Source organism: Manis javanica, chromosome 9 (genome assembly GCF_040802235.1).
Source record: "Manis javanica isolate MJ-LG chromosome 9, MJ_LKY, whole genome shotgun sequence".
NCBI lineage: Eukaryota > Metazoa > Chordata > Mammalia > Pholidota > Manidae > Manis > Manis javanica.
The window spans coordinates 120,772,477-120,792,431 of NC_133164.1; the positions used below are offsets into that span (position 1 = coordinate 120,772,477).

A 19,955-nucleotide genomic window follows, 5' to 3' on the forward strand; every position below is an offset into this window, starting at 1 on the left:
AAAAAAATCAGTTCCCAGTTTCAGTGTTAGTCAACAGCATTTTCTTCAAATGTAAAGAATCTGTAATTTGGAATATTAACTGGATATCCCTAAAGAAGACTTAGAGCTATCAGAAACACCACTATAATGGAATTGCTGTCTCAAGAGATTTAAAATTAAGAGTACACAGAAGCAACTTTAATAATGTATTATTAATAGAGAAGATCCACTTACCAAATGCTTTTTTTTTTTAAGTTACTCTCGCATGTTAGAGAAGTAGAGAATCTTTTGGACATAATAACGTCATGCTCAATGATGGCTTCTAACTGGACCTCTGCAAATTCACTGACCTCAGAGATGCGCAGTCCAGAAGATTATCCCTGAAGGAGGTATTACATAATCTTTAAATACATGGACATCACAAAGTTTAATGTACTTTACTCTGAAGGTCCTGAGAGCAACCCTAACAGAAGTGTGACATGAAGTCATGTGAAGGTGAAACAGTACAGAGGACCTTCCCATCCACACGCAACTGAAATGTGGTAACTCTTTCCCAGACTGACATACATGTAAAGGAAAAGTTCATGTCCGTGGTCAGAGGAAACTGATAACAATAGTACACAATTCTCCAGTTAACTTTGGAAAAGGCATTCTTTCTTCACCTTCCATCCTGTCCATTGCTGTTTCTGAGGTGGGCTTTGAGTGATAACAGCAATGAGGAATTCTAGGTGGCATCCTTATGACTGGCAGCCTCAAAAACGACAGACACCATGTAACGGCAGAAGAACGCATGAAGATCACATTCTCCGTACATGCCCCACATTACAGATTCTACCGCAGCTTTGATAGCTGAAAATCAAGTCTATTTCCTGATGTGTTGATGGGACTAAGACTATCAGTTCCTGCCTAGGGTCACAAGATTTGCTAAGTAGAAATCAAAGCAACAACTTCGATTACTGTTCCTTGAATGTACAGATTGAGCAGTAGAAACTTGTATTTTTAAATCTTGATTTTGAGCATTGTTTCTGTAAATGAAAGAAACTTCAAGACAAAATCAGTACTAAGCATGGTTAGTAAAAGTTTCTTTCAGCCCTGTGTCTGAATGAGAGTGAAAAGTGGTTGTTTAAACCTTCTGCCTTGCAAACAGTCTGCAATAGATGAATTCAACTGGTTACAAATTGTGAACTAATAGTAATACCAGTTTCTGTATTTTATTTGGCTTTACACACTTTGTAAATAACCATAAACACACTTCTTGAGTTTACTCTCTATCAGGTAAGAATATTTAATGACTTTTCTATAATTGTGCTTTACATTTAGAATGTTTACATTGCATATAAAATGAAGTAAAATCTATGGAATTTTTAAGTTTTTTTCACCTATGAGTGCAAATTCTAGGAAAAATAATCCATCAGTATGTAACCCAAGCTTTACCTTTTTTCTGCTCTTAGATAAAGTAAGTACATATATAAATGTAACAATCTACAAACATATAAATAAATCCTCAACTATCTTGAAGAAAGCTATTTAATTTCAGGACATCAATCTGAGTGTGGTCAGGAAGAAAAGGTCACTGCAAGTTGCAGGAATAAGGCGCTTTATATTCAAGGGCCAGAGAGCGAGGGGAGTCTGGGGGCATGGTGCCCAGGATGGGCTGCAGAGTGAGAGCCCATGGAGGGACCCAGGAGTCACCTTGACAGTGGCCTGGCCTCCTGGGGAGGTCCGCATAGCATCAGTGGGGTGCATCCCTGCATCTGTCAGACAGCCTCTGACGGAGCATCAGCACGCATGGCAGCTACCTCACCAACAGAAAGGCACATGGTTGGTTAGGGAACAGAGTTGTGTGATTCTATGAAAGAAGAGGAATTCAATTAAGGTTAGGAACAATGGATTTGGCACAGAAGAGCTTTCTCATCCTCCAGAAATTTGAGCTTAGTGGGAAACCCTATGCTCAGCGCAGTACCCTGACACACTCCTCACGTGCCACGGCTCCTGGGCCATCACGCACCGGCGACTGAGAGTGACGCTGGGACTCTGCTGATCACCCTCCCAAGGACACAATTTCCTAGATACTTTGGAGCTCACATTTCTGGATATTGCAACAGAAAATAACTTGCGGTTTACTAAAGGGAGCTTATTAGTGACTTTTTCATGTCATTGTTCAAGATAAACTTATTTCTATAAGTGTACTTAAGCCTTTATGGGATACTTCAAGGAATTTACAAAGTGAAAGCAACAGATTAAAATCACCTTAAGCAGCTGCTCTTTCTAGTAATCAGTATCAGCAATTCTTAATTCGACAATAGATTTTTGATGGTATAAGACATTTAATTTGTTATCACAACTATCAAATACAGCTTGCATGTGATTTCAGCATGGAAATTAGAGGAAGATAACTGTAAAATAAGTAAAGACACAGCCTCCATTCGTGTCTGTGTATGTCCACGAACATTCTGCACGTTCTCTCAGGACATTCGCGGACTCGCTAATCCATACCTGTGGGTCACGGGTGCCCTGGACGCTAGTACTAAACATCTGCTATAACAAGCCAAACAAGTACAAATAAATGAATAAAAAAAACCCACGTGCCTCCTAGCACCTCATGTTCACTATAGATAAAAAAAAAATGCCATCTATACACAAATGTACTCTATTTCTGTCATTCAAATATTCATCACATGCTCTGAAGCTTTGGAAAACATGGAGGAATTCCATGTATATTGATATATTAAATAGGACATTCTGAAAGAGATTTATATGTGTGATTCCAATTATACGGCAACATATAAAAGGCAAAAATCATGGAGACTATACAGAGATCACTGGTTACCAGGAGTCTGTGGAGAAATGGGGAGGAAGAATAGGTGGAGCACAGGAGGTTTTTAGGGAATTGATACTACGCTGTATGATACTGTGATAAGAGATAAATGATGTTATACATTTGCCAAACCCTGCAGAACTTCACAGCAAAAAGTATGAAAATCAGAAAATCATTAGGAAGTTAGGACACCTGAGGAAGGAATTCCCACTGTGACAAGAGATTCTAACTGTATTACAAATGCATGAGACTCTCGTGCAAGGGGCCGGGGAAAGGCGCTCCGCTTAGGAGCTTTGGCAGCAGGTGGAACCGGGAAGGCTAAAGGCAACATGAGCTGCACCTGAGCAGTTTTCTAGTTGATAAAGCTGTTTCGGTGGGGGGGCGGGATACAGGTTAACAATTCTGATGCAGCTATGACAACTGGTCCTGAACATGTAAGTAAATACATGGTAGATCTTGGGAACCACACGTCTTACTGTTGGAGGACTTTATAGCTAAGCAAGGTGGGAAAGCAGGAATCACCCAGGTAGTGATGCATTAGAGTGAGACATTAGTATGAACTCATTTCACTCAGTATGGATACAGATGGGTACATGTGGGAATCAGTACAGATATTATGAATATCTATATATTTAGTTACATACATATACATACATACATATATATATAGTATATACATATATACGTACACATATATATAGGTCAGTGTCCATACATATAATTTCTTGCTCAGTCAGGCCAGATGACCTCAGAGAAATGATGCCTCACTACCAATAAGCACACCCAACTCCCAGATATTGGTTTCTGAGACCATTCCTCAAAATAGAGGAACCAGGGCTCCTTAGAGAAGTGGCTGATTCCAGGATTGAGACAGGAAATCTACAAAATGAGCCTGCAACATCTCATAGTATCAGAAAGTAAGCAAGTGCTGAACACTCACAAATACACATTTGTGTCAACACATCACATTGTGTCAAAGGGACACAGGAGCCCAGCGAAAGAGCTCCCCATAGTCAAAACACAACCAAGTGGAGCAAGAAAATCAAGAAAGTAGCATCAGGTTTTAACCCGAAATATAAAACAACTATCCATCAGTACTTACTGACAAATAAGTAATAAATGATCAAATACATTAATAAATGCTGGAGAATTCCCATATCAAAGAATTCAAAATAATGAATATTGGTTGTTTACCTGACAGAAGGAGAAGCCTACCTTCCTGCCGTTAAGTGTGGGCTACACACACACAGTGATTTCCTTCCAAAGAGCGCAGTGCAGTATGGAGGGAGGGGACCACACAGTATGTGAACTTGGAAAACTACAGCCAGGCCATCAAGTCAAAATTAAGAAAGATAAGGTATTTTGACAGGACAGAGACTTGATATGATGTAATGAAAATAACACTTTACCTCTCCTTTCCTTTCCTAAAATGCATAACAGAAGCTTACACCTCAGACAAACATCAGACTAATTCCAACACAGGGATATCTTACAATTTACCACCCCGGATCTATACCTGACCTCAAAACTGTCAAGGTCATCAAAAACAAGGAGTCCCAGAAAGAGTTATTCTAAAGAAGAAGTTAAGAAAAGAGGACAACTAAATGTAATGCTGTATCCTGGATGCTATCCTGGAATAGAGACAGGGTGTTAGGTAAAAACTAGGATAAGCTGAATAAGCTGTGGACTTAGTTAATTATGTATCAGTTCATTAACTTTAATAACACACCTTACTGATGTACAATGTCAATAAGGAAAGCTGTGCAGAAGTACACAGATACCCTGTATGATCTTCTCAATTTTTCTATAAATCTAGAACTACTGTAAATGTAAAGTTTATTATAAAATAACACAAATGTGATTAAGATATTATTACTCTTCTTGAGGAGCTCAGAGTCAGGAGAGGAGACAAAACCGAGAATGTACAGCTGAGTGTGATTTTGATAGAAGGAAGCTGGGGGAGGTGCACCTAGTTATGCGGGCAGGGGAGAGCGATTCTGAGCTGAATGTGATGGGAATCAAGGGGTGAACAGGAAATGAAAAAAAAGCAACCGGCAATGAAGTCTAACCTTGAGTGGTTGACACCCTTTATCACCAGGATGAGGAGCAAATTCCTTAGAATCTTACAGGCCTCCCAGCTTTGATTGCAAGTTCAGGCTTCCTGACTGCATTGTTATTAACTCTCCGCTCCTATCAAACGGAGAAGCACCCATCCCTTAATGTCTCATGCCGTCTGGCTCCCTCAGCACGTGTCACATCAAGAATGGGGAGCACTTTCCTGCCTCTTTAAAAGGCTGTTCAGCCTCCAATACCTGCCTTGTTTCCTGGCTCCCTGAACATTCCCACATTTCTCCCGTCTCTAAGTTCTTTATCTTCTTCAAGCTCCAAGCACTGTTACCATACTCTGAATCCAATTTGAATAATTCTATTATAATCTTTTCCTAATTTAATACACAATGACTTTGGACTCATTTCCATTTCCATGTACTTAAATTTTTTTTCATCAGTTACACTCCTTAGTTCTCCAAGAAATAGGCCTGTTTTAGAATCACTGTCTTAGAGTTACGACCTTCTTGCATATCATCTTTCTGTTACTTGATAGAGGGAAAGGGTAGGAACTCTGAGTGTCAATGTATCGGAAATGCTGCAAGGCATGCGAAATACATTAAATTTTCAAATCCCCCTAAATGTATGGAAGTATTATTATCTACATTTTTTGTGAAATAAAATTACTGAGGGTCACTGTGGCCATGAGACCCACCCAGACATCTAGTTGGAATCCTGGGTTTAGAATCCAACCGGCAAGAAAGGCCAGACTCTTTCTGCTCTGGCAGAAACACTACCTCCTCTGAGCAAAGGAATTGAGACCCATACAGGCAAATTTATTTCTCAACACTATAAAAATCATTCAGAGTTGGGGCCAGACTGACTCACGCTGCCCTCCTTGCTGGACCAAAGACCTGAAGTGATTGGTCAGCACCCCATTTCAACAGTTTCCTCAGTTTTCAAGTGGGACCTAAATTCTGCCTATCTCATGAGCTCGGTGTAAAGAATCCCAGAGATAATATTAGTGAAGCTTATAAGCATCACCTGATACAGAGCAAACTCCGTAGCTATCACTGTTCCTAGTTGTTGTATGATTTTATTTTCCTCTCTTGAGTCTTCCATGGCATAGAAAACATCTAATACTTATTTATTTTTTTATGGTATCTGGTTTTACTTCTATGACAGTTCTCTCATTTTCAAGAATATATAAAAAATGAAATGGTATTTGACTTCAGTTCAAGAGCTTGACAGTTTAGTCACACTTAAGTGCTTAAAGAAAAAGATGGGTATAGTTTAGGCTGTCAAGAAAATGTGGGGATTGTCACACAGCTTTGGGCAGGTAGTGACAGGGGTCAAGCCTGTGCGTGTGACCTTCCTTGCCCCCTTTCTAAACATCCTAGGGTACAAAGAAGAGGAGCTTTGACTTGAGAGCACACCAAGAAGAGATACTATTTCAAATGAAGCAATAAAATGTGTAATATATGTTAGAATTAGAGAAACTACTTAGCTCTCTTCTCAGGTTTAATGGCTTCTCAAAGATTGTGAATAAGTTAAGGGGGTTTTTAATTTTCCTCCGAAATATGAATCCATGTACAACCTTGTATTACATAATTAAAAATGTCTTTGATCTGAAGGTCTTAGATTTATCCCAGCAAATTGTTGATAATTGATCCCCAGGTTTTATTCATAATGCAAACAAGTAAAGAAAATCACTGCCAACTTTAGGGCGATGTTCAGCACCGGGGAAACGGCAGCCTCGCTCACGCCAAACATCACTCGAGACAAAAGCCTGGCTGGCATCATGGGAGTTATCTTAATTCTGTTCACATTAAAGTGGTAAATACAACTTGACACATGTTAGGATGAAAGCGTACAACCAAATAAATAGATCCATAAGGCAGAAAAAGAGGCCTCTCCAAAGACATCTCTTTGTTTGGTTGTTCTATCGTACAAACCTGAATTCATGGCACTAAGGTTCCCCAGAAAAAGATATAACAGTCTTCAAGATAAAATAACACTTCATAGTAGAGAATAAAAAATAAATACACACATCTGTATAATTGTGGGTAGGATCTTCCTCTGCAGGCAGAAATCCACTGTGTTCAGTTCCCTGTGCAGACACGCCCAAGGTCTCTAGGTTTCACTGGCCGGGTCACCCGAAGGCTGACTCAAGATCCTCTCCACCAAAGACAGACAGGAGCTATTTTAGAACCTCTGACTCTACACATCTTTATGTGTGGAGATCAAAATTGTACAGCAAAGGTAACTATAAAATGCTTGATCTCAACCAGTCCAGTTTACTTCCACAGGTTCCACTGCAGCTTTAAATTCTGTAACTGTCTAGGATTCTAGGACATGGCATTAAAGTGTGTGATGCTTATGAGGCAGGCCTGGCACTGTTATCTTATGTAACTTTGTGTGACTCCTAAAAGGATACAGTATGTATGATAAAATATTATAAAATTATGTAATTTATATTTTACATATAATTTTTACATATTAATATAATGTATTATAGAAATAAGGGGTGCTATAAGCATATTTGCTGCATTTTTATTGTTTAAGTGGACCATGACCATGGCAGAGCAGGTAAGTTTCTATCTGGCAATTTATATGGTTTTATTTAAAGAAATAGGATGACAGGTGTAATGTAAATGAATCAAATAGAAAAGATTTGGGAAAGCTAGGTTTTTATTTTGAATAAAAAAATTATTAATATTGAAAGGAAAGATGATCATCACATTACTAGCTTTTCAAATCATTCTTTCAGCATAGTGAGATGTCATCTGCAGTTTGTTAATATGCAGCCCTGGTCACATGCTCCACTGTGAAGACACTCATAATATTTAACAAATGCTCATAAGAGCTTAAACAGCTACAAAAGGGTTATGGAGATGCCAGGAATTGAACCTGGGGCTTCATGCATGCAAAGCATATGCTCTACCACTGAGCCACATCCCCAGCCCTAGGAGCCAGTTGACAATGGTGACCAGGCAGTACAGTCATCCCTTTTAAAGAGATGATCTAGATAGTTGCCATCTAGGGATGAAAAAGTACTGGATTCCTATAGTTTCAAATTCCAGTCACAGAGGCATTCCTCATGGGGCTACACATCTTACACCCTTAGTGTACAGTAGTCCTAAATTTCCTAAGTTTCCTAAGCTTTGTTTATGGAGATGATGAAGCACCACCTTCCTTCAAAATTCACATTGTTTATTTGGCCAGCTATTCATACGTTCAAGAAAATATTTTAATTATATTCCATAATTTCCCCATTGGTTCTTTAGGAAGGGGAAAGACCTTTCTCTTCCACTCCCTGAGGTTCTGCACCTGGGGCTCTGCAAATTAGGCTGATAAAACAGATTAACAAGAAAGAGTTCAGTAACAGGTGCACCACACAGACACAAAGGAGAAACCCAGTGATAGCAACTCAGAGGGGCAACTTGGGACTGAGAGCTCGTCAATGAAAAGCAATAAATTCATAGGAAAGTGACAAGACACAGGAAAAGGGGTTGAGGCTTTCAGGAGCGCAAACTGTGGGAAGGTAAGTGTATGGGGGACACGAAAGGAAGGTGAGAACTAGCCGGTAAGGTCTGACAGCGCAGACACTTCTCAGTGCCCGGCATCTCCAGTGACAGGACTGTTATCCGCCCCCGGTACAGAGGAGGGGACATGCTCACAAGGGGAATCTGGGTGACAGTTTGCTACGGGGCAGATGGAGGGAGGTCAGAGAGATCATTCCTCCTTTGTGTTTTCTCGATTACCTTTGGCTCAAAATAATCCTAATGCCAGGGTGGCATGTTTTGAGGTGACCTATTCTGAGGCCCATTCATTCCCTTGGGGGGTAAGAATAGGGGACCCCGTCACTGGGGGGAAATGAAGAGCGAGCTAACTTGTTGCAATGACACTGCTTCCCTCGGAACAGGGGGTGCAATGCTGTTCGCCCACAGACCTAACCATCTATTCAAGTGCACTGCTGGGGCGGCCAGAGAGAGGGATCAGCGTGGCCCAAGTTGAGCATCCTTTTCTAGGAGACAGCAATTTAAAACAGAGAATGCCAGCACTTGACTCTTACTATGGGCACGGAGATACAGAAGACATAGTTACTTGTTAAATAACGTTTTCTCAACGAAAGGACAAAAAACCTACTCACACTAGCAGTAAATGGGAGAGCGGGTCTTGAGTTTCATCCTAATCACCACAGCCCGAGTGCTGAGTGCGGCATATCCCTCGATACGATCATCCGTGGAGGACCCGCTAAATATTTGATGAGCTCATCAGAGCCTTACAGAAAATCTAATTTCCGGGTGATCGCTCCCAGCTTATTCTGGCACTGACACTGTTTTTCTTCTCTAAGAAGATACAAATTTTAAAGCACATCCTCAGTCTATCTTAGCAACATTTGGACAAGATAAGATGCTAAGAACAACAAAATCATTTATTAACCAACCCAGCAATATAGGATACCCTCAGACCAATGCAACTGATAGGAGCAGGGTCCAAAGAGATACAGAACTACTAAGAAAACAAAAAGTACCTCGTCTGTTCCTAGCTCCTGTTCCAATATAATGATGGCTTTAGAAACCCTTTATCCTAATGCTATGTTATCTATAATCCTAGATATTTAACTTCAGGCATAGATGGTGATTTCCTTTTGAAAAATGTGATGGTACAGGACAATTTAAATTTTGATTCAAGTAAGTCCAAAATTTAGATAATTCTCTTGAGCAAGCAGAGAATTATAATTATGATGATATTTAAATCTCTTACTTTAGTATTGCCGGGTCCTCACATTTCAGTGAAAATGCAGCTGGCAAAAATAGATACGCTGAGGTGTAAATGTTACATCTGCACGCAGAACTCAAGCCTCCCCTACAGTCACCATAAGACCTGTGTGCCAGAGACTCAGAAAAGAACAGTGCCTCAAACTTGGAACGTATTGCTGTGGCCAGGAGAGAGCACGCAAAATAAACAAATTGTTTTGAAGGCTCCAAGATAGTCATAGAAAAATTTATGTGTCTTTAAAGGACTTTCAAGCCTGCAATAAAATGACCAAAATCAACAGCACTGGGAATGTTTCATAGCTTCCTTCAGTTCATAAACATAATACGTAAAGTTACGTCTTGAAGCGATTTAATGCTTGTTTTGTTATGTGTCTACTTAGTTGTAAGTTCCGGCATCTCTGCATATGAGAAATTCACCCTTAACAGAGTGGCTTTCTCTAGAGTTTTCTGTTAAGACTGTGGGATCATGTGCAAAGGTAGCCATTGAATTGAGTTCAGCATTTTCTCTGCTACTCAGCACAGAGGACTGGGAACACCAATTTCCTGTTGAAAGCACAAAAGCCCTAAAGCGGATATACATTCACATTCTCTCTCTCTTTCTCCCTCTGCCTTTTGCTTGCTTCTCGTCCCCTTCCACCTAAGTTCTCGCACAACACTTGTGACATGAAAATGGGTTTTCAGGACTTCCCTTTTTTATCAGCGGGTCTGTAGTTCGAAAAGCACAGAGAAGGGTAGCAATTTAACTCTCATTTTACTAAAAGTTACTTCATGGAATAACAAAAATTTCATAGTGTGCATTGGTAGAATTCAACTGCAAAAGCATACAGAATTGCTTCAAATAATCATGTTTTGTAAAATATACTCAAACTTGGTATATAGGACATGTGAGGGCACCACATCTACAAGTCTCTGTTTTATTAATTCTTTTACTCTTTCCAACACTCCACATGAGCCAAGTATTCTTTTATCACTAAAAAAATGATAAGAACTTCTGTTCTCTCTCTCAAAAGCTCACAGTCTGATAGAAAGAAAAACATCATAATAAGTGCCTACGCCATGGCCCAGTTGACTACTGAGTGATGTGGACATTTCTAGGAAGGATGCATACACTGCACTGAAGTACAGGAATAGTGGGCGGGCAGAGACGAATCCCTAAAGAGGAAATTTAAGATAAATTTTGAGGTTATTTTTTAGTGAAAGAACTTTTATGGGGAAGTTGCTCTAAGAAAACAGAACAGGAGGGTGGAACATTGGGGGATGTCAAACGTCAGGAAAAAGAGATGAGAAATGGAGATGCATTTTGAGGTGGTCTTATCAGATAATGTGAATGCTTTTTTTTTGGTGAAAGAGATAGCAAGAAGTTCTTCAAAGATTTTAAAGAGTGGAGTGACATGATTCAATATGCATTTAGTAGTATAATCTTGGAGACAGTTGAGAAATTTATTGGAAGAAGATTACACTCAATAAGATGCTATGGATTACAAAACCATTCCAACTGTTAGGTAAGAAACATCAGCCTGAAAGAAGGAAAGGCTAGTGGGGGGAAAGAAAGAAGGACAACGGCAGGGAATTGCAAGGACCTAAGATCAATAAACAAACAGCTTAATGTAGTAAGTTTGAGAGAATGTCTGTCTGGTTTGAGTTCTTGGTGGAGACAACCAGTTAATGGAAAGCAGAGTTTGTGAGCTCAGCACCAAAAGCATGTGTTCGTGTAGTTAAAGTACAGGTGAGTTCAGGTCATCGATGCTGTCAGAGAGACTAGTGAGGAGAAAAGGTAACCACTCATCACCCTGGAACAGAGATTTGACCAAAGACTAAAAAATGAGTGCTTCTCAAAGCCTTTGTCCACACCAGTGTTCCTACAGGGAGACTGTGCCTTCTATAAATCAGGTGGGGCAGAAGTGAGTCTCAGCAGAGATTTTCCCATCAGGCTTTCACCCTCACATTTACCAGTGCCACTGCCCCTCAAAGTCCAATCTAGGCAATGACCTTTTGTAAGGGCATCTTTCCAAGGCTGTAATTGCCTGGCACAGCATTCACCAAAATAGTGTGAATATATTTTCCTGCAATATGGAGAGAATTTTCTAAGGGATTTGGGCTAACTCATTCTTGCACGACTTTGATGAATTCCTATTATTTGTATTTTTAAGAAATGAAAGGAGGCATAATTGAGTTGTCAAATGAAAAATCATTCAAAACCATTTTCAATGGTAAATTTGTGGCATATAACTAGAAAACAAAGAGTTCAATGATACTGCTGTAACAAGATTACTTTAACCCCCACATTCTTATTTACTGAACAATTTCCTAAGCATTTACATTAAAAGGAGAACAGAAATAAAGTTGATGCTGAGTATTTTGAAATTCCAGGAGTAAGCCATATTTATACATTAATATTTGAGCTATTGGAACATTTAAAAACCCCACTACTCTCATTTTGTGATGTATTTCCATGAAATGTTACTTTTGTTTTTAATACAAATTTGTCCAAATATTAGAGTTGAGCTGTTTTGATCATTTCTATATTAGTGATAATAAAAATAACTAAATCCCTAAAATATATGGTCATGTATTTTAAGACATTTCATTTTATGTGAATAATTTGTCATAGAAAAGCATGGCACATTATCAATAATATAAAGCTTTAAAATGTATTTTACTTATAGTTCCCTGCAGCAAGTAATATGAAAGTATGGGTCAGTAAAATGGAGGAAACACATAAGAAGTCTTTAAAGAAGTGCTGGCTCTTGTAATTTTTTTTTTTGAGATAAATGATGGTAAGTATCAAGTTGCTATGATGTTTGGAGTCCATGAATACAAAGAGTGATGAAACAATTTAAAATCAAAACATCAATACTGACAAAATACTAGAAACTACATTTTCCAGTTAGGATGAAACCTTTTATACATCAACTTAAAAGACATGAATTAGTCAATTTTTAAATTATTTTGAGGAATTTATTAGGATAGGTAAGCTTATTCTGCAATAACAAAGGGTCCCAAAATACCAGTGACTTAATCCTCCAGAAAAGGTTATTTTTTGCACACTCCAAATTTCTTAAAATACTTATAAGGCAAGGACAGGATGAAAGTGGGAAGTTGTGGCCCCACCTTGTCCTTTGGGGACTCAGTTTGAGAGTAATTTGATGACTTTTACAGTCCCTGGCCACATCAGCAGAAGAAAGAGAACCTGGCGATGCTTCTGGATTTTTACAATGCTGTGGTTCAGAAAAATAAAGATCAATTTCATTCACAGTTCATTGGCAATAATCCAAGAGTCACAGGAAGTGTAGCCTTCCATGTGCCCTGGGAGGAAAGAGAATATAGATATTGGTGAGCACCAACAATACCTACTACAGGGAGCATGAAAATAATGAAATATGAAACCATGACTTTTCAACAGTTTGTGAAAGTGTGGGTAGAAGAGCAGATGGGAGAAATAAGGAAATGCTGAAGACTCCAGCTGGACAATGACAACTTCTGCTTACTTCAGCTGGTACCTGGCACCACCCTGACATTACCTTGAATAATGACCCCCCAAGAAGTCCAGGTGCTAATTCCCACAGCCTATATTACATGGCAAGAAGAGATTTTGAAGATGTGATTAAGTAAAAGATCTTGAGATGGGGACACTGTCCTAGATGGCATGGCTGGGCCCCATGTCATCATAAGAATCCTTTCAAGGGAGAAGGATGACAAGAAGGATAAGATGAGAAATTGTGATGACAGATGCTGAGGTCCAAGGGATGTGACTGCTGGCTTCCATGGTGGAGGAAGCAGCCAGAAGCCAATGAATGCTGGTAGCCTCTACACCCTGGAAAAGGCAAGGAAGTGGATTTTTCCTTAGAGCTTCCAGAAGGAACTAGCTCTCTTAACACCCTAATTTTTTTTTGGTATCATTAATCTACAATTACATGAAGGACATTGTGTTTACTAGGCTCTCCCCTTCACCAAGTCCCCCCCCCCCACATCCCCATTTACAGTCACTGTCCATCAAAATAGTAAGATGCTGTAAAATCACTACTTGTCACCACGTTCACAGTCACTGTCCATCAACATAGTAAGATGCTGTAAAATCACTACCTGTCTTCTCTGTGTTGCACAGCCCTCCCCGTGCCCCCCCAACACTATGCATGCTAATCGTAAGGCCCCCTTTCTTTTCTTCCCGCCCTTATCCCTCCCTTCCCACCCGTCCTCCCCAGTCCCCTTCCCTTTGGTAACTGTTAGTCCATTCTTGGGTTCTGGGCTTCTGCTGCTGTTTTGTTCCTTCAGTTTTCTTTTGTTCTTATACTCCACATATGAGTGAAATCATTTGGCATTTGTCTTTCTCTGCCTGGCTTATTTCACTGAGCATAATACTCTCTAGCTCCATCCATGTTGTTGCAAATGTTGTTTTTTTCTTATGGCTGAGTAATATTCCATTGTGTATATGTACCACATCTTCTTTATCCATTCATCTACTGATGGACACTTAGGTTGCTTCCATATCTTGGCTATTGTAAATAGTGCAGCGATAAACATAGGGGTGCATCCATCTTTTTCAAACTGGAGTTAACACCCCAATTTTAACAAAATTTTTAAGTTATTAGGTGCTTAAAATAACTAATTATTTGTCTCCAGCCATCATATTTGGCTGAATGCTTTGCATGTGTTGTAGACTTTCATCTAAATCTTGCCAAAGACAGCCAGCAAGCCAGCAGAAGCCAGGAGGGAGCCACGGCACAGACACCCTCTTACAAACCTCAAGAGGCACCAGCTCTGCCGACACCTTGATGTTCTGGCCACCAGAACCACGAGAACGTGCACTTGTTTAAGCTGCCTTCTCTCAGCAGCCCCAGCAAACCGGACCCACGGCCCAGAGGCTTCTCGTGGTTCTCAGGTTCATTTCCAGAATCCATTAACCTCTCCTCCGTTTGCAGCTTCCCCACAGTGGTGTTAACGGGGAGGAACCCTTGGATCGTATATTTTTCTCACAGCTTCTCAGAGAGTAAATATGCATCCATTCACTAGTTCTCAGCATTTCACACAAAGCCTTTTGGGGACTGACTTCAGTTATTAAAATGAGGTTTTCCTCTTACACCCTTTCACTGTTGTTAATAATTTATCCCAGTATTAGAAACGGTTACATTCTCTCTGACTTGACCTCCCTTAGTTTTTGTTCTTTTTAATTAGTGTGAAGTCAGCTAAGTCTGTCTGTCGTGTCAGTCATGGTGAGGGTGTTCGTGACAGATACACTGCCCCCCATTCACCACGTTGCCTGCAAAACAGACGACTGCAGCATCAGGACAGAGGGCCACTAGCATCTTTGCTCCCCAGACACTTCTAGTCTTAAAAAGGAAACTGGAAAAATCTCCTAATATAATTAGAAGTCAAAAGGATTCAAGTGTCACAAAGAATGCTTTTCACAAAGGCAAACTGAATGGCAAAAAATTTGTGTCCTTATTATCTTATATATGAAAAATGTTATGACTAGCTAAAATGAGAGAATCTAAATAATTCTTTTCAGTTTATTTATTGGTGGCCATTATATCATTGTGAATTATGTCAATTTACTTTAGCTGGAATTAAAGACAGTCAGAATCAAATGAATTTTCCACTGCTTATTTACATTAGAGAGTTCTTATAACCATAATTTTGTTTATAATATGCATGTTCTTTTATGGCTTTTCAGTCATTAGATGGTTTAAATAACCAATTTTCTCTAGTCAGCCCTTGTTGTACATTCTGTAGACTTTCATCCATACCTTCACACTTCTCCAAGGTCCAAATCAAGGACCACTGCCCCCATTAAGTGCTTCTCAAAGAACACTCACGCATGTTAAAAACAGCAATGACGTCTTTCTAAGGTAGTCTACAAATTATTTCCTTACACGTTTTATAATTCTTATTTTTTCTCTTGAAATATTTTGTATTCCTTGAGGGCAAAATCACCAAATACAGAAATCAGGAGCGCTGTGGTTTTTTTGGTAATGCCTTGAACATAAATTTCCTAATTAATTTACCATCTCATTATTTTATAGATATATATATATTTAAAAGTGTTACTTCACAAAATGGAGTTGCTTTAGAAGAGTTGTTTCTAAAGATACAAAATCCCTAGGGAAAGTTAAACTTCCATTTCAAATTTCATATTCAGTTGCAGAGTATCAGAAAAATTTATGAACATAAAATATTGTATCATAGCATCAAGATTACAGAGATGTTTTTCTATAATTTTCATATATTTGCATTTCTTAAAATACAAAGTCTGAAAAAGTACTTTTGCATAAAAGCAGACATCTGTTAGTGCATCAGGAAGCACTTGTTAAACAAAAACAGGAGAAGCAAGAATCATTTTAGTATTTTCAACAATAATTTTCTTGACATGATATGCTTTCCCATGAGAATAAATGGCATGTCTCTTCTGTAATTAGACAGCCCTGGTACATGTGACTGGCGTCATGGTTTGGTTGAGGTATAAATGCTGGGTTTTTTTAGAACAGCATTGTTCTCTCTTACCCTGAAGTAACATTCCAGAGTATGATTGATAGGATAGCAGGAATAATCAAATGGTGACATTTTCAGTCAAATTGAAATTGTAATTCTCTAAATTTCATAGATAATTCTATAGAACTGTTTTTATACAAATACAGTAATTTTCTGCTTGCGTAAGTACATAAAGGCAAAAATGAGTTGAATATGAAAAGTATTATTAGCATCACATGAGTCACATTTGTCATCAAAATGTCACTTAAGAAAAATAGAAGCAAAAGGTGTGTCAAGCGAAAGAGATCGGCACACGCCTGTCTCCGACAGGGAGTCGCAGAAATGGAGGGAGAAGCAGTCTCGGAAAGAGGCTGTTATTATCCCTGAAGTTTTTTTTTACTTCAGAGTGATTATAATCGAGTTTGGTTGTGTTAATTTTGTCATCAACAAGATTGATGGTAGATCTACAGCATTGTCAAAACATCAGCAAGGAAAATATTTAAACATTTTTGACTATTGACATAATGCAAAATAGAAGGAGGCAAAGCCAGGCCAGGGACCGCGGTGGTTCATCGAAGCTCCTTTAGGGACACAAAGGAAAAGCAGATATTTATACCCCATTTTAATTATGCTCAGGAAATGCTTGACAGCAGGCTTTATCAAATAAGGTAAATGCACCCAGAGTTCATGAAGTTGTGCATCTAAGCGTATCAGGGAAACAACAGAGAAGATAACAGGTAAAAAAGCATCAGATGTACCATCAGAGAACTGGTCTTAGTTTTTGTGCCAATACCCAAAGCATCTGAAGCCAGTCACTAATAACATGCATCACTGGATTATTCACAATAGCAGCCTACGTGTCCACTGATGGATGACTGGACAGGGAAAATGTGATACAGATATATATAATGAAATAGTATTAAGCCATATAAAAGGAGATCCTGCAACTTGTGACAACATGGACAAACTGGAGCACATTATGCTAAGTGAAACAAGCCAGACATTGAAGGACAAATACTGCAGGGTCTCACGCACATGTAGAACCTAAAAAAGTAGAACTCACAGAAGCAAAGAGTATAATGGTAGTTACTAAGGGCTTGGGGTGGGGGAAATGGAGAGATATTGGCCTAAGGATCTAAACTTCCAGTTATAAGATGTGTAAGTTCTGGGGTTGTAAGGTACAGCATGGTGACTATAGTTAATATGTTCTGTATATTTGAAATTTGCTAGGAAAGTAGATCTAAATGTTCTCACCACCAAAAAAGGGTAGCTATGTGAGGTAATGGATGTTCTAATTAGCTTGATCATAATAATCATTTCACAGTGTATACATACGTCAAATCATGCTGTACACCTTAAATATGTACAATTTTTATTTGTTAATTATACCTCAAAACAACTGGAGGAAGTGCAACATTGGGTAAATTATTTTTAACTGTCCTACATCTTTTGGCTTTGAAGAGTAGAAAAATCAGAAACATTTAAAAAATATTAATCTCATTATTATTGCCATTCTCTGTCACTATAGAAGACACAGCAACTTCAAAATCAAAAAGCAAGCTTATACATTAAGGATGAACATTTTCTTAATATGAATGATGCTGGTTATAGAACTCTTACAATCAGCCCTATGCAGTAAAATGCCTGGGGGCAGCTAAAGACAACATAATCTAGAACTGGTATTTTGGAATTGAACTCAGACTTGGGCCATGGCTTTGCCTGATCCTTATTCCCAATAAGGCTCCTGGACCCATCCTTTAAACTAAGGGATTCTTGGTTTCCTCTGATATACAATGTGAGTAATACTAATGAGCATTTTGTAGAGCTTTAGAGGAAATGTAGAGGTAAATGGTACATGGTAAATACTCAGTGAACATTAGCCATTACTATCAAGATTCCTTTAATTGGAATATGTTCCTTAGGGGTTTTTGTTAGATAACTTCTTCCCCTAGTACTTTCTATGGTGACAAAAATGTTCTATATCGACAATGTCCAATTCAGTAGCCACTGAACACATATGACCATTGAAAACACTTGAATTGTAGCAAGTGTAATTGATTAACACAGGTTTTTATTTATTAAGTGGAAATAGCCATATATGCCCACTGGCCACTGTACCAGGCCCTGCAGTTCTGAGACCTCCTCCCGCTACCCTCTCTACTTGGGTGATCCCACCTGCATCTGTAGTCTGCACAATTCCCTGCACCCAGCCTCCCTGTCTCCACCTCACCACAACACAGTACCTAATATCCATGGAGCACTTCTTAGGTGGCACGCATGATGCTAAGATCTCTGCATACCACTGGTATCTCATTCCAGCCCCCCAGCATCCTTGGGCCATAAACGCAATTATTTGAGTTATGTTGCAGATGAGAAAAACAGGAATATGCTGATTCATGTTTGAATGAGAAGGTAAACAAAACATCCTTCATGACTAAGGCAATGAATGATCTGGGCCTATGAACCTGTTAAATGTTGCACTAAGGACATGGCTGCTTCTGACAAAAACAGGACTGAGATGCTCTCAGATTTCCTGCGTCCACCCAATTCTACCCCACAGCAGAAAGGAGGCCTGCCGAATCAGCAAGAAATGCAAGAAACTTCCACTGAGAAACACAGGTCCAGACCAACCTCACTGAGGAAGCGGGGCAGAGTGAGAACAAGGATGCTGAGTAATGAATCCAAGTTAGTTAAGGACATTGCCAGTGAAGAAAACCCTGTGTGACCAGCTCGGAGGTTATGGAGGGTAAAACACACTCTCTCTGGACCTTCTATGATACAAACACACACGTATAAAAATAATACTAAAATGGGGCTTTTCAAAGAGAACTTGAAGGGAATCAGTTTAGCAATCTGTCTTTTCTAGATTGTCTGTATATAGGCTGGAATGTTAGTCCATCAACCTTTGAAAATGTAGTTCCTACCTCTCTAACTATATGAGTGTCAGAGGTTAATTTGACTTTAATTTTAGTAGCATGAAGAACATATTTGAAAAGAGTCAAAGAAGCTCCAAGTGAGATACCAGAAGGGGAGAGAGTACAATAGGATGTCTCTGTTTCCTTTTGTTCAATTTTAGAGAATCAAATATCTCTTGAAGCTGTTAGAAAAAACAAGAAAAAGGTCATTTCTTAGCCAGTATGACAAGAACATATTGAATCTCAAAAACATCACAAAGATAATTTTCTTCTAAGAACTTATGCTTTTTATTCTAATCCTAGAGCACTATTGCACTCATTGGTAAGAAGTTGAATGTACCTAAAGTAATCAGGCATTTTATAAGTGATTTTCTATAAAGATACAAAGAAACAACTTAAATGGCCAGATTTACCAATAGGAAAACACTGGCTCTCTTTTCTGGAGAATGATTAATTTGTTTTAATATATTTTCAAAGGTCATAGAATCTTTTAATTAGTGATTTAACTTAAAATTATTCAGTTACCACTATAGTAAACCTCAAGATAGAAATTGGATCACTCTGCCTAGAACTATTTCTTCAGAAAGAGAGAAAATATTTATATTCTGGCAAGGAAAATAGTTGAAAACTAAGAAATTTCTTTTGTTTATACAAATGTACAAACCTGTTGATAATGCACTTTTAGAATATCATCTCATATTTTATATTTTCATGAATATAATAGCCAGAATGAGAAGTCATCTTTACTATCTTTCAGTGAGGTGTGGCTCTGTTTCAGAACCTTCTGCGAAGGCTAGTCAGCATCACTCCACAGCCTGGACCATCTCCCAGGACCCAGCAGATAACTGAGACATGAAGTCACCAGGTCCCAGAAACCAAAGCACCTTTTTTGACTCACTGACTGGAGTTCACTCTTTGGGAGGACTCCTAATAAAATTGGAGGCATGT

At 38.9% G+C, this 19,955-nt stretch overlaps 1 long non-coding RNA gene and 1 other non-coding gene across 2 annotated transcripts in view; both read right to left on the reverse strand.

The window, feature by feature from the left end:
* The window catches only part of LOC108404227 (uncharacterized), a 416,170-nt gene that overhangs the window by 142,066 nt on the left and 254,149 nt on the right, over positions 1-19,955 (reverse strand). The gene's annotated exons all lie outside the window — the stretch shown is intronic.
* TRNAA-UGC (transfer RNA alanine (anticodon UGC)) lies at positions 7,733-7,804 on the reverse strand. The gene has a single exon. It is a non-coding gene; the product is annotated as a tRNA-Ala (tRNA).